The 13,353-nt window shown below is 57.1% G+C and overlaps 1 protein-coding gene across 1 annotated transcript in view; it reads left to right on the top strand.

Moving 5' to 3' along the window:
- The window catches only part of PKP1 (plakophilin 1), a 178,040-nt gene extending 165,675 nt beyond the window's left edge, over window positions 1-12,365 (top strand). Inside the window, exon 14 of the mRNA XM_069945506.1 lies at window positions 12,136-12,365. The gene's annotated coding sequence lies outside the window, so the exon portion shown is untranslated. The remainder of the gene's footprint in view (window positions 1-12,135) is intronic.
- The last annotated feature ends 988 nt before the right edge of the window (window positions 12,366-13,353 follow it).

Raw genomic sequence — 13,353 nt, 5'->3', positions numbered from 1 at the left:
GCTGTAGCTGTACCTGAGGTGGTGACAGTGTGCTGTAGCTGTACCTGAGGAGGTGACAGTGTGCTGTAGCTGTAGCTGAGGGGGTGACGGTGTGCTGTAGCTGTACCTGAGGTTGTGACGGTGTGCTGTAGCTGTAGCTGAGGTGGTGACAGTGTGCTGTAGCTGTACCTGAGGTGGTGACAGTGTGCTGTACCTGTACCTGAGGAGGTGACAGTGTGCTGTAGCTGTACCTGAGGTGGTGACAGTGTGCTGTATCTGTACCTGAGGTGGTGACAGTGTGCTGTAGCTGTACCTGAGGTGGTGACAGTGTGCTGTAGCTGTACCTGAGGTGGTGACAGTGTGCTGTAGCTGTACCTGATGGGGTGACAGTGCGCTGTATCTGTACCTGAGGAGGTGACAGTGTGCTGTAGCTGAGGTGGTGACAGTGTGCTGTAGCTGTAGCTGAGGGGGTGACAGTGTGCTGTAGCTGTATCTGAGGTGGAGACAGTGTGCTGTACCTGTACCTGAGGTGGTGACAGTGCGCTGTACCTGAGGAGGTGACAGTGTGCTGTAGCTGAGGTGGTGACAGTGTGCTGTAGCTGTAGCTGAGGGGGTGACAGTGTGCTGTAGCTGTAGCTGAGGGGGTGACAGTGTGCTGTAGCTGTACCTGAGGTGGTGACAGTGCGCTGTAGCTGTACCTGAGGTGGTAACAGTGTGCTGTAGCTGTACCTGAGGAGGTGACAGTGTGCTGTAGCTGTACCTGAGGAGGTGACAGTGTGCGCTGTAGCTGAGGAGGTGACAGTGTGCTGTAGCTGTACCTGAGGTGGTGACATTGTGCTGTAGCTGTACCTGAGGTGGTGACAGTGTGCTGTAGCTGTAGCTGAGGTGATAACAGTGTGCTGTGGCTGTACCTGAGGTGGTGACAGTGTGCTGTAGCTGTACCTGAGGTGGAGACAGTGTGCTGTAGCTGTACCTGAGGGGGTGACAGTGCGCTGTAGCTGTACCTGAGGAGGTGACAGTGCGCTGTGGCTGTACCTGAGGTGGTGACAGTGTGCTGTAGCTGTACCTGAGGTGGTGACAGTGTGCTGTAGCTGTAGCTGAGGTGGTGACAGTGTGATGTAGCTGTAGCTGAGGGGGTGACAGTGTGCTGTAGCTGTACCTGAGGGGGTGACAGTGTGCTGTAGCTGTACCTGAGGGGGTGACAGTGTGCTGTAGCTGTACCTGAGGTGGTGACAGTGTGCTGTAGCTGTAGCTGAGGGGGTGACAGTGTGCTGTAGCTGTACCTGAGGGGGTGACAGTGTGCTGTAGCTGTAGCTGAGGGGGTGACAGTGTGCTGTAGCTGTATCTGAGGTGGTGACAGTGTGCTGTAGCTGTACCTGAGGTGGTGACAGTGTGCTGTAGCTGTACCTGAGGAGTTGACAGTGTGCTGTGGCTGTACCTGAGGTGGTGACAGTGTGCTGTAGCTGTACCTGAGGTGGTGACAGTGTGCTGTAGCTGTACCTGAGGGGGTGACAGTGTGCTGTAGCTGTACCTGAGGGGGTGACAGTGTGCTGTAGCTGTACCTGAGGGGGTGACAGTGTGCTGTAGCTGTACCTGAGGGGGTGACAGTGTGCTGTAGCTGTACCTGAGGTGGTGACAATGTGCTGTAGCTGTAGCTGAGGTGGTGACAGTGTGCTGTAGCTGAGGTGGTGACAGTGTGCTGTAGCTGAGGGGGTGACAGTGTGCTGTAGCTGTACCTGAGGTGGTGACAGTGTCATATAGCTGTACCTGAGGGGGTGACAGTGTGCTGTAGCTGTACCTGAGGAGGTGACAGTGTGCTGTAGCTGTACCTGAGGGGGGTGACAGTGTGCTGTAGCTGTACATGAGGTGGTGACAGTGTGCTGTAGCTGTACCTGAGGTGGTGACAGTGTGCTGTACCTGTAGCTGAGGTGGTGACAGTGTGCTGTAGCTGTACCTGAGGTGGTGACAGTGTGCTGTACCTGTAGCTGAGGTGGTGACAGTGTGCTGTAGCTGTACCTGAGGTGGTGACAGTGTGCTGTAGCTGCACCTGAGGGGGTGACAGTGTGCTGTAGCTGTACCTGAGGGGGTGACAGTGTGCTGTAGCTGTACCTGAGGTGGTGACAGTGTGCTGTAGCTGTGGTGGTGACAGTGTGCTGTAGCTGTAGCTGAGGGGGTGACAGTGTGCTGTAGCTGTACCTGAGGTGGTGACAGTGTGCTGTAGCTGTACCTGAGGTGGTGACAGTGTGCTGTACCTGTACCTGAGGTGGTGACAGTTTGCTGTAGCTGTACCTGAGGGGGTGACAGTGTGCTGTAGCTGTACCTGAGGTGGTGACAGTGTGCTGTAGCTGTACCTGAGGAGGTGACAGTGTGCTGTAGCTGTACCTGAGGTGGTGACAGTGTGCTGTACCTGTACCTGAGGAGGTGACAGTGTGCTGTAGCTGTAGCTGAGGGGGTGACAGTGTGCTGTAGCTGTACCTGAGGTGGTGACAGTGTGCTGTAGCTGTAGCTGAGGGGGTGACAGTGTGCTGTAGCTGTACCTGAGGAGGTGACAGTGTGCTGTAGCTGTACCTGAGGTGGTGTGCTGTAGCTGTACCTGAGGTGGTGACAGTGTGCTGTAGCTGTACCTGAGGGGGTGACAGTGTGCTGTGGCTGTACCTGAGGAGGTGACAGTGCGCTGTAGCTGTACCTGAGGAGGTGACAGTGCGCTGTAGCTGTACCTGAGGTGGTGACAGTGTGCTGTAGCTGTAGCTGAGGAGGTGACAGTGCGCTGTAGCTGAGGTGGTGACAGTGTGCTGTAGCTGTAGCTGAGGTGGTGACAGTGTGCTGTAGCTGTACCTGAGTAGGTGACAGTGTGCTGTAGCTGTACCTGAGGTGGTGACAGTGTGCTGTAGCTGTACCTGAGGGGGTGACAGTGTGCTGTAGCTGTACCTGAGGTGGTGACAGTGTGCTGTAGCTGTACCTGAGGGGGTGACAGTGTGCTGTAGCTGTACCTGAGGCGGTGACAGTGTGCTGTAGCTGTACCTGAGGTGGTGTGCTGTAGCTGTACCTGAGGCGGTGACAGTGTGCTGTAGCTGTTCCTCAGGTGGTGACAGTGTGCTGTACCTGTACCTGAGGTGGTGACAGTGTGCTGTACCTGTACCTGAGGTGGTGACAGTGTGCTGTAGCTGTAGCTGTAGTGGTGACAGTGTGCTGTAACTGTAGTGGTGACAGTGTGCTGTAGCTGTACCTGAGGTGGTGACAGTGTGCTGTAGCTGTACCTGTAGTGGTGACAGTGTGCTGTAGCTGTACCTGAGGTGGTGACAGTGTGCTGTAGCTGTACCTGAGGTGGTGACAGTGTGCTGTAGCTGTAGCTGAGGTGGTGACAGTGTGCTGTATCTGTACCTGAGGAGGTGACAGTGTGCTGTAGCTGTACCTGAGGCGGTGACAGTGTGCTGTATCTGTACCTGAGGTGGTGACAGTGTGCTGTAGCTGCACCTGAGGGGGTGACAGTGTGCTGTAGCTGTACCTGAGGTGGTGACAGTGCGCTGTAGCTGTACCTGAGGTGGTGACAGTGTGCTGTAGCTGTAGCTGAGGTGGTGACAGTGCGCTGTAGTTGTACCTGAGGTGGTGACAGTGCGCTGTAGCTGTACCTGAGGGGGTGACAGTGTGCTGTAGCTGTAGATGAGGTGGTGACAGTGTGCTGTAGCTGTAGCTGAGGTGGTGACAGTGTGCTGTAGCTGTACCTGAGGTGGTGACAGTGCGCTGTAGCTGAGGGGGTGACAGTGTGCTGTAGCTGTAGCTGAGGTGGTGACAGTGTGCTGTAGCTGTAGCTGAGGTGGTGACAGTGTGCTGTAGCTGTACCTGAGGTGGTGACAGTGTGCTGTAGCTGTACCTGAGGTGGTGACAGTGTGGTGTAGCTGAGGTGGTGACAGTGTGCTGTAGCTGTACCTGAGGTGGTGACAGTGTGCTGTAGCTGTACCTGAGGGGGTGACAGTGTGCTGTAGCTGTACCTGAGGTGGTGACAGTGTGCTGTATCTGTACCTGAGGTGGTGTGCTGTAGCTGAGGTGGTGACAGTGTGCTGTAGCTGTACCTGAGGTGGTGACAGTGTGCTGTAGGTGTACCTGAGGCGGTGACAGTGTGCTGTAGCTGTACCTGAGGTGGTGACAGTGCGCTGTAGCTGTACCTGAGGAGGTGACAGTGTGCTGTAGCTGTACCTGAGGTGGTGACAGTGTGCTGTAGCTGAGGTGGTGACAGTGCGCTGTAGTTGTACCTGAGGTGGTGACAGTGTGCTGTACCTGAGGTGGTGACAGTGTGCTGTAGATGAGGTGGTGACAGTGTGCTGTAGCTGTAGCTGAGGTGGTGACAGTGTGCTGTAGCTGTACCTGAGGGGGTGACAGTGTGCTGTAGCTGTAGCTGAGGTGGTGACAGTGTGCTGTAGCTGTACCTGAGGTGGTGACAGTGTGCTGTAGCTGTACCTGAGGTGGTGACAGTGTGGTGTAGCTGAGGTGGTGACAGTGTGCTGTAGCTGTACCTGAGGGGGTGACAGTGCACTGTAGCTGTACCTGAGGTGGTGACAGTGTGCTGTAGCTGTACCTGAGGTGGTGACAGTGTGCTGTAGCTGTACCTGAGGTGGTGACAGTGTGGTGTAGCTGAGGGGGTGACAGTGTGCTGTAGCTGTACCTGAGGAGGTGACAGTGTGCTGTAGCTGTACCTGAGGGGGTGACAGTGTGCTGTAGCTGTACCTGAGGTGGTGACAGTGTGCTGTATCTGTACCTGAGGTGGTGTGCTGTAGCTGTACCTGAGGTGGTGACAGTGTGCTGTATCTGTACCTGAGGTGGTGACAGTGTGCTGTAGCTGTACCTGAGGTGGTGACAGTGTGCTGTAGCTGTACCTGAGGTGGTGACAGTGCGCTGTAGCTGTACCTGCGGTGGTGACAGTGTGCTGTAGCTGTAGCTGAGGTGGTGACAGTGTGCTGTATCTGTACCTGAGGAGGTGACAGTGTGCTGTAGCTGTACCTGAGGTGGTGTGCTGTAGCTGTACCTGAGGTGGTGACAGTGTGCTGTATCTGTACCTGAGGAGGTGACAGTGTGCTGTAGCTGTACCTGAGGTGGTGTGCTGTAGCTGTAGCTGAGGTGATGACAGTGTGCTGTAGCTGTACCTGAGGTGGTGACGGTGTGCTGTAGCTGTAGCTGAGGTGGTGACAGTGTGATGTAGCTGTACCTGAGGAGGTGACAGTGTGCTGTAGCTGTACCTGAGGTGGTGACAGTGTGCTGTAGCTGTACCTGAGGGGGTGACAGTGTGCTGTAGCTGTACCTGAGGGGGTGACAGTGTGCTGTAGCTGTACCTGAGGTGGTGACAGTGTGCTGTAGCTGTACCTGAGGTGGTGACAGTGTGCTGTAGCTGTACCTGAGGAGGTGACAGTGTGCTGTAGCTGTAGCTGAGGGGGTGACGGTGTGCTGTAGCTGTACCTGAGGTGGTGACGGTGTGCTGTAGCTGTAGCTGAGGTGGTGACAGTGTGCTGTAGCTGTACCTGAGGTGGTGACAGTGTGCTGTACCTGTACCTGAGGAGGTGACAGTGTGCTGTAGCTGTACCTGAGGTGGTGACAGTGTGCTGTATCTGTACCTGAGGTGGTGACAGTGTGCTGTAGCTGTACCTGAGGTGGTGACAGTGTGCTGTAGCTGTACCTGAGGTGGTGACAGTGTGCTGTAGCTGTACCTGAGGGGGTGACAGTGCGCTGTATCTGTACCTGAGGAGGTGACAGTGTGCTGTAGCTGAGGTGGTGACAGTGTGCTGTAGCTGTAGCTGAGGGGGTGACAGTGTGCTGTAGCTGTATCTGAGGTGGAGACAGTGTGCTGTACCTGTACCTGAGGTGGTGACAGTGCGCTGTACCTGAGGAGGTGACAGTGTGCTGTAGCTGAGGTGGTGACAGTGTGCTGTAGCTGTAGCTGAGGGGGTGACAGTGTGCTGTAGCTGTAGCTGAGGGGGTGACAGTGTGCTGTAGCTGTACCTGAGGTGGTGACAGTGCGCTGTAGCTGTACCTGAGGTGGTTACAGTGTGCTGTAGCTGTACCTGAGGAGGTGACAGTGTGCTGTAGCTGTACCTGAGGAGGTGACAGTGTGCGCTGTAGCTGAGGAGGTGACAGTGTGCTGTAGCTGTACCTGAGGTGGTGACATTGTGCTGTAGCTGTACCTGAGGTGGTGACAGTGTGCTGTAGCTGTAGCTGAGGTGATGACAGTGTGCTGTGGCTGTACCTGAGGTGGTGACAGTGTGCTGTAGCTGTACCTGAGGTGGAGACAGTGTGCTGTAGCTGTACCTGAGGGGGTGACAGTGCGCTGTAGCTGTACCTGAGGAGGTGACAGTGTGCTGTGGCTGTACCTGAGGTGGTGACAGTGTGCTGTAGCTGTACCTGAGGTGGTGACAGTGTGCTGTAGCTGTAGCTGAGGTGGTGACAGTGTGATGTAGCTGTAGCTGAGGGGGTGACAGTGTGCTGTAGCTGTACCTGAGGGGGTGACAGTGTGCTGTAGCTGTACCTGAGGGGGTGACAGTGTGCTGTAGCTGTACCTGAGGTGGTGACAGTGTGCTGTAGCTGTAGCTGAGGGGGTGACAGTGTGCTGTAGCTGTACCTGAGGGGGTGACAGTGTGCTGTAGCTGTAGCTGAGGGGGTGACAGTGTGCTGTAGCTGTATCTGAGGTGGTGACAGTGTGCTGTAGCTGTACCTGAGGTGGTGACAGTGTGCTGTAGCTGTACCTGAGGAGTTGACAGTGTGCTGTGGCTGTACCTGAGGTGGTGACAGTGTGCTGTAGCTGTACCTGAGGTGGTGACAGTGTGCTGTAGCTGTACCTGAGGGGGTGACAGTGTGCTGTAGCTGTACCTGAGGGGGTGACAGTGTGCTGTAGCTGTACCTGAGGTGGTGACAATGTGCTGTAGCTGTAGCTGAGGTGGTGACAGTGCGCTGTAGCTGTACCTGAGGGGGTGACAGTGTGCTGTAGCTGTATCTGAGGTGGTGACAGTGTGCTGTAGCTGTAGCTGAGGTGGTGACAGTGTGCTGTAGCTGTACCTGAGGTGGTGACAGTGTGCTGTAGCTGTACCTGAGGTGGTGACAGTGTGCTGTAGCTGTAGCTGAGGTGATGACAGTGTGCTGTAGCTGTACCTGAGGAGGTGACAGTGTGCTGTAGCTGTACCTGAGGGGGTGACAGTGTGCTGTAGCTGTACCTGAGGTGGTGACAGTGTGCTGTAGCTGAGGTGGTGACAGTGTGCTGTAGCTGAGGTGGTGACAGTGTGCTGTAGCTGAGGGGGTGACAGTGTGCTGTAGCTGTACCTGAGGTGGTGACAGTGTCATATAGCTGTACCTGAGGGGGTGACAGTGTGCTGTAGCTGTACCTGAGGAGGTGACAGTGTGCTGTAGCTGTACCTGAGGGGGTGACAGTGTGCTGTAGCTGTACATGAGGTGGTGACAGTGTGCTGTAGCTGTACCTGAGGTGGTGACAGTGTGCTGTACCTGTAGCTGAGGTGGTGACAGTGTGCTGTAGCTGTACCTGAGGTGGTGACAGTGTGCTGTACCTGTAGCTGAGGTGGTGACAGTGTGCTGTAGCTGTACCTGAGGTGGTGACAGTGTGCTGTAGCTGCACCTGAGGGGGTGACAGTGTGCTGTAGCTGTACCTGAGGGGGTGACAGTGTGCTGTACCTGTACCTGAGGTGGTGACAGTGTGCTGTAGCTGTAGCTGAGGTGGTGACAGTGTGCTGTAGCTGTACCTGAGGGGGTGACAGTGTGCTGTAGCTGTACCTGAGGTGGTGACAGTGTGCTGTAGCTGTGGTGGTGACAGTGTGCTGTAGCTGTAGCTGAGGGGGTGACAGTGTGCTGTAGCTGTACCTGAGGTGGTGACAATGTGCTGTAGCTGTACCTGAGGTGGTGACAGTGTGCTGTACCTGTACCTGAGGTGGTGACAGTTTGCTGTAGCTGTACCTGAGGGGGTGACAGTGTGCTGTAGCTGTACCTGAGGTGGTGACAGTGTGCTGTAGCTGTACCTGAGGAGGTGACAGTGTGCTGTGGCTGTACCTAAGGGGGTGACAGTGTGCTGTACCTGTACCTGAGGAGGTGACAGTGTGCTGTAGCTGTAGCTGAGGGGGTGACAGTGTGCTGTAGCTGTACCTGAGGTGGTGACAGTGTGCTGTAGCTGTAGCTGAGGGGGTGACAGTGTGCTGTAGCTGTACCTGAGGAGGTGACAGTGTGCTGTAGCTGTACCTGAGGTGGTGTGCTGTAGCTGTACCTGAGGTGGTGACAGTGTGCTGTAGCTGTACCTGAGGGGGTGACAGTGTGCTGTGGCTGTACCTGAGGAGGTGACAGTGCGCTGTAGCTGTACCTGAGGAGGTGACAGTGCGCTGTAGCTGTACCTGAGGTGGTGACAGTGTGCTGTAGCTGTAGCTGAGGAGGTGACAGTGTGCTGTAGCTGTACCTGAGGTGGTGACAGTGTGCTGTAGCTGCACCTGAGGGGGTGACAGTGTGCTGTAGCTGTACCTGAGGGGGTGACAGTGTGCTGTAGCTGTACCTGAGGTGGTGACAGTGTGCTGTAGCTGTGGTGGTGACAGTGTGCTGTAGCTGTAGCTGAGGGGGTGACAGTGTGCTGTAGCTGTACCTGAGGTGGTGACAGTGTGCTGTAGCTGTACCTGAGGTGGTGACAGTGTGCTGTACCTGTACCTGAGGTGGTGACAGTTTGCTGTAGCTGTACCTGAGGGGGTGACAGTGTGCTGTAGCTGTACCTGAGGTGGTGACAGTGTGCTGTAGCTGTACCTGAGGAGGTGACAGTGTGCTGTGGCTGTACCTAAGGGGGTGACAGTGTGCTGTACCTGTACCTGAGGAGGTGACAGTGTGCTGTAGCTGTAGCTGAGGGGGTGACAGTGTGCTGTAGCTGTACCTGAGGTGGTGACAGTGTGCTGTAGCTGTAGCTGAGGGGGTGACAGTGTGCTGTAGCTGTACCTGAGGAGGTGACAGTGTGCTGTAGCTGTACCTGAGGTGGTGTGCTGTAGCTGTACCTGAGGTGGTGACAGTGTGCTGTAGCTGTAGCTGAGGGGGTGACAGTGTGCTGTGGCTGTACCTGAGGAGGTGACAGTGCGCTGTAGCTGTACCTGAGGAGGTGACAGTGCGCTGTAGCTGTACCTGAGGTGGTGACAGTGTGCTGTAGCTGTAGCTGAGGAGGTGACAGTGCGCTGTAGCTGAGGTGGTGACAGTGTGCTGTAGCTGTAGCTGAGGTGGTGACAGTGTGCTGTAGCTGTACCTGAGTAGGTGACAGTGTGCTGTAGCTGTACCTGAGGTGGTGACAGTGTGCTGTAGCTGTACCTGAGGGGGTGACAGTGTGCTGTAGCTGTACCTGAGGTGGTGACAGTGTGCTGTAGCTGTACCTGAGGGGGTGACAGTGTGCTGTAGCTGTACCTGAGGCGGTGACAGTGTGCTGTAGCTGTACCTGAGGTGGTGTGCTGTAGCTGTACCTGAGGAGGTGACAGTGTGCTGTAGCTGTACCTGAGGGGGTGACAGTGTGCTGTAGCTGTACCTGAGGTGGTGACAGTGTGCTGTAGCTGTACCTGAGGTGGTGACAGTGTGCTGTAGCTGTACCTGAGGTGGTGACAGTGTGCTGTAGCTGTACCTGCGGTGGTGACTGTGTGCTGTACCTGTACCTGAGGTGGTGACAGTGTGCTGTAGCTGTAGCTGAGGTGGTGACAGTGTGCTGTAGCTGTACCTGAGGGGGTGACAGTGTGCTGTAGCTGTACCTGAGGTGGTAACAGTGTGCTGTAGCTGTACCTGAGGGGGTGACAGTGTGCTGTAGCTGTACCTGAGGTGGTGACAGTGTGCTGTAGCTGTACCTGAGGTGGTGACAGTGTGATGTAGCTGTAGCTGAGGTGGTGACAGTGTGCTGTAGCTGAGGAGGTGACAGTGTGCTGTAGCTGTACCTGAGGAGGTGACAGTGTGCTGTATCTGTACCTGTGGTGATGACAGTGTGCTGTAGCTGTACCTGAGGTGGTGACAGTATGCTGTAGCTGTACCTGAGGGGGTGACAGTGTGCTGTAGCTGTACCTGAGGGGGTGACAGTGTGCTGTAGCTGTACCTGAGGAGGTGACATTGTGCTGTAGCTGTACCTGAGGGGGTGACAGTGTGCTGTAGCTGTACCTGAGGTGGTGACTGTGTGCTGTACCTGTACCTGAGGTGGTGACAGTGTGCTGTAGCTGTAGCTGAGGTGGTGACAGTGTGCTGTAGCTGTACCTGAGGTGGTGACAGTGTGCTGTAGCTGTACCTGAGGTGGTGACAGTGTGCTGTAGCTGTACCTGAGGTGGTGACAGTGTGCTGTAGCTGTACCTGAGGTGGTGATAATCTCCGCTGTTCGGCCTCCTGATTGCTCAACTGTCGCCCCCTCATCCCCTTACCCTCTTGCCCCCTCATCCCCCCTTGCCCCCTCATCCACTCTTCCCCTCACTCTCTCGCCCCCTTATCCTCTTGCCCCCTCATCCCCTTACTCTCTCGCCCCCTCGCCCTCTTGCCCCCTTGCCATCTTGCCCCCTCACCCCCTCGCCCTCTTGCCCTCAGGGGAAAAGGGTATAACCAGCCCTACTCCTTAAAAGCAGGCGTGCAATCACACCTGTGTGCCTACCAGGCACTGGCGTCACATGACAAAACCCTAAGGGCCGGCTGTATCTCGGCCATCCACTACAGGAGTGGCATCACACTTCCATCTAGCAAGTGACCGGCCGTCCTACCGCTACAACATCATCTGGGAGCATACCACATCTCTGCGGCCCTGTCTTCTGCTCGCTCAGCTGTCTGCCAGTGTCTCTGATTGCAGATCAGTCCTCTGTAGGCAGTTTATGTCTTAAAGAAACACCCAAATGTGTTGGAGCTGTTGTCTAGGGGTCACACCTTGTTTCTTTAAGACATAAACTGCCTACAGAGGACTGATCTGCAATCAGAGACACTGGCTGACAGCTGAGTGAGCAGGAGGGCCGACAGCAGAGACACTGAATGACAGCTGAGTGAGCTTGGAGGTAAGACAGCAAAGACACTGACTGACAGCTGAGCGAGCAGGAGGCCAGTTAACAGAGTCACTGCTGTCAGGCCTCCTGCTCGCTTAGCTGTCAGTTAATGTCTCTGCAGTCGGGCCTCCTGCTCGCTTAGCTGTGAGTCAGTGTCTCTGCTGTTCGGTCTCCTGCTCGCTCAGCTGTCAGTCAGTGTCTCTGCTGCCCGGCCTCCTGCTCGCTTAGCTGTCAGTCAGTGTCTCTGCCGCCCGGCCTCCTGCTCGCTCAGCTGTCAGCCAGTGTCTCTGCTGCCCGGCTTCCTGTTCGCTCAGCTGTCAGGCAGTGTCTCTGCTGCCCGGCCTCCTGCTCGCTCAGCTGTCAGGCAGTGTCTCTGCTGCCCGGCCTCCTGCTCGCTCAGCTGTCAGTCAGTGTCTCTGCTGCCCGGCCTCCTGCTCGCTCAGCTGTCAGTCAGTGTCTCTGCTGCCCGGCCTCCTGCTCGCTCAGCTGTCAGTCAGTGTCTCTGCTGCCCGGCCTCCTGCTCGCTCAGCTGTCAGCCAGTGTCTCTGCTGCCCGGCCTCCTGCTCGTTCAGCTGTCAGCCAGTGTCTCTGCTGCCCGGCCTCCTGCTCGCTCAGCTGTCAGCCAGTGTCTCTGCTGCCCGGCCTCCTGCTCGCTTAGCTGTCAGTCAGTGTCTCTGCTGCCCGGCCTCCTGCTTGCTCAGCTGTCAGCCAGTGTCTCTGCTGCCCGGCCTCCTGCTCGCTCAGCTGTCAGCCAGTGTCTCTGCTGCCCGGCCTCCTGCTCGCTCAGCTGTCAGCCAGTGTCTCTGCTGCCCGGCCTCCTGCTCGCTTAGCTGTCAGTCAGTGTCTCTGCTGCCCGGCCTCCTGCTTGCTCAGCTGTCAGTCAGTGTCTCTGCTGTCCGGCCTCCTGCTCGCTCAGCTGTCAGTCAGTGTCTCTGCTGTCCGGCCTTCTGCTCGCTCAGCTGTCAGTCAGTGTCTCTGCTGTCCGGCCTTCTGCTCGCTCAGCTGTCAGTCAGTGTCCCCCCCATAGACACATGTAATGCAGGGCTGGGAGAGGAGGTGCAGCGTGCGGAGGACTTCTGGATCCTTCTACTGATCGGCCTCTGTGACGTATAAACTAGAAGATACTAGAAACAATAATTGTGTTTTTCTCTCTTTGCAGATTCCATCTTCATGAGCTTATATGTCGTTCTACAGAAGAAACCCCCAAAGAAGAGAATCTGTCCGATGGTTTTACATAGTGTAACTCCTCCTCCGTCTGCCTGATGTGCCCACAGGACCGGGGCGTCTGCCTCTTGTGCCCACAGGACCGGGGCGTCTGCCTCTTGTGCTTACAGGACCGTGGCGTCTGCCTCTTGTGCCCACAGGACCGGGGCGTCTGCCTCTTGTGCTTACAGGACCGGGGCGTCTGCCTCTTGTGCCCACAGGACCGGGGCGTCTGCCTCTTGTGCCCACAGGACCGGGGCGTCTGCCTCTTGTGCCCACAGGACCGGGGCGTCTGCCTCTTGTGCCCACAGGACCGGGGCGTCTGCCTCTTGTGCCCACAGGACCGGGGCGTCTGCCTCTTGTGCCCACAGGACCGGGGCGTCTGCCTCTTGTGCTTACAGGACCGGGGCGTCTGCCTCTTGTGCCCACAGGACCGGGGCGTCTGCCTCTTGTGCCCACAGGACCGGGGCGTCTGCCTCTTGTGCCCACAGGACCGGGGCGTCTGTCTCTTGTGCCCACAGGACCGGGGCGTCTGCCTCTTGTGCCCACAGGACCGGGCGTCTGTCTCTTGTGCCCACAGGACCGGGGCGTCTGCCTCTTGTGCCCACAGGACCGGGGCGTCTGCTTCTTATGCCCACAGGACCGGGGCGTCTGCCTCTTGTGCCCACAGGACCGGGGCGTCTGCCTCTTGTGCCCACAGGACCGGGGCGTCTGCCTCTTGTGCCCACAGGACCAGGGCGTCTGCCTCTTGTGCCCACAGGACCGGGGCGTCTGCCTCTTGTGCCCACAGGACCGGGGCGTCTGCCTCTTGTGCTTACAGGACCGTGGCGTCTGCCTCTTGTGCCCACAGGACGGAGGCGTCTGCCTCTTGTGCCCACAGGACCGGGGCGTCTGCCTCTTGTGCCCACAGGACCGGGGCGTCTGCCTCTTGTGCCCACAGGACCGGGGCGTCTGCCTCTTGTGCCCACAGGACCGGGGCGTCTGCCTCTTGTGCCCACAGGACCGGGGCGTCTGCCTCTTGTGCCCACAGGACCGGGGCGTCTGCCTCTTGTGCCCACAGGACCGGGGCGTCTGCCTCTTGTGCCCACAGGACCGGGGCGTCTGCCTCTTGTGCCCACAGGACCGGGGCGTCTGCCTCTTGTGCCCACAGGACGGGGGCGTCTGCCTCTTGTGC

The sequence above is a fragment of the Dendropsophus ebraccatus genome, chromosome 11, assembly GCF_027789765.1.
Source record: "Dendropsophus ebraccatus isolate aDenEbr1 chromosome 11, aDenEbr1.pat, whole genome shotgun sequence".
Lineage (NCBI taxonomy): Eukaryota > Metazoa > Chordata > Amphibia > Anura > Hylidae > Dendropsophus > Dendropsophus ebraccatus.
The sequence above is the reverse complement of the archived record's forward strand: the minus strand, read 5'-3'. Positions and strand labels throughout refer to the sequence as shown.